This window comes from Macadamia integrifolia, chromosome 3, assembly GCF_013358625.1.
Source record: "Macadamia integrifolia cultivar HAES 741 chromosome 3, SCU_Mint_v3, whole genome shotgun sequence".
Taxonomy (NCBI): domain Eukaryota; kingdom Viridiplantae; phylum Streptophyta; class Magnoliopsida; order Proteales; family Proteaceae; genus Macadamia; species Macadamia integrifolia.
This window is the reverse complement of record NC_056559.1, coordinates 12355749-12357124: the sequence shown is the minus strand read 5'-3', so window position 1 is coordinate 12357124 and position 1376 is coordinate 12355749. Positions and strand designations below refer to the sequence as shown.

Genomic DNA, 1376 nt, shown 5'->3' with positions numbered 1-1376 from the left:
CCACTCCTAAGGGCATAAATAGCATGACATTAGTTGGAGGGCCCTTATTGGGTCTGACCTTGTACTACATTCAATGATGCATTAGGTGGTGCTTCTGAACTGATAGGTTGATGCTAGGATTAGACTCTGGTTGACTAGGCAACGTTCCTTTCTCCCTCTCACGCAAAATTGAGACAACTTGGGAGAGTTCTCTTATAATATTTTGATAATTTGTCATAAGGAGGGCCATATTCTTTTCCAAATCACTTACTCTACTTACCGCTCTAGTGTTGGTAAACCCAGGGGGTTGCTGATAAGATGATAGGAGAGGGGGCCTAGGGAAACTAACCTGAGGTCCTACATTTGGTCTAGGAAAAGTATTTGTGGAAAAAGGTTATTGTGCAAAGGGAGGCCTTTGGGGTCTAGGTTGACTTTGATTATGGAAATTAGAAGGCCCTGCTTGGTTGTCTTGGTTCTAGGAGAAATTTGATTGATTTCTCCATCCTGGATTGTAAGTGTTATTATATGGATTATTTTGATATAAGGCATTAACACTGTCATAGGAAGTGCCCCCAGAGGTGTTGGGGCATTCTTCTATGACATGTCCAGGGGACAGGCACCAATTGCACATCTTTACTATATCGATTGATGATGGCTCTCTAAGAATAATAGCCTCAATCCTTTTGATAAGGCTATCTAAGTGGGCTTCCTTGGCTACTAACCCATCCACAAAATGTCCTTTCCTTCCTATGGTTCTTTCACTCTCGTGGGTTGATTCCCACTCACGGGTTTTGTCAACTATGTCAAGTAAGAATTTCCATACCTTTCCTTCATCTATAAAGGATGTGAATCCATTAGGGCACATAGACTCTATCATTTGTTTAGTTGGGTAATCAATACCCTCATAAATTATTTGGCATAAATGCCATAAGTCTAGGCCATGGTGAGGGCATTCTTGGAGTAGATCCTTGAATCTCTCCATAAGTTTAGAAAATGACTAACTAGGCTTTTGCCTAAACTGAAGGATATCACTTCTGAGTTTATTGGTTTTATGCAAAGGAAATAACTTTTTTAGGAAGGCTATAGTAAACCCATCCTATGTGGTAAAGGAATTGGTGGGTAACCCATACAACCACTTCTTACCTTAGTCTTTTAATGCAAAAGTGATGAACCTAAGCTTAACAGTATCATCACAAGATTTATTTCTCTTTTTTTTTTCTTTCTTTTTTATCTCTCTTCTTATGCAAGAAACCCCCCATTGGCCAAATTTGTCTTGCTTTTCCTTGACCAATATTCTAATTTAATGGAAAATCTCCTCTATACCCTCGGTCTTTAAGTGATTAGAAAGTAGGAGAGCAAAAAAAAAGCAGCCAAGAGGTTCGAACTTGAGACCTCCT

At 39.5% G+C, this 1376-nt stretch overlaps 1 non-coding gene across 1 annotated transcript; it reads left to right on the top strand.

Annotated features, from left to right (window-relative positions):
* Positions 1-914: 914 nt before the first annotated feature.
* Positions 915-1021, top strand: LOC122075012. Its single transcript, XR_006139152.1, has one exon. It is a non-coding gene; the product is annotated as a small nucleolar RNA R71 (small nucleolar RNA).
* Positions 1022-1376: the final 355 nt, after the last annotated feature.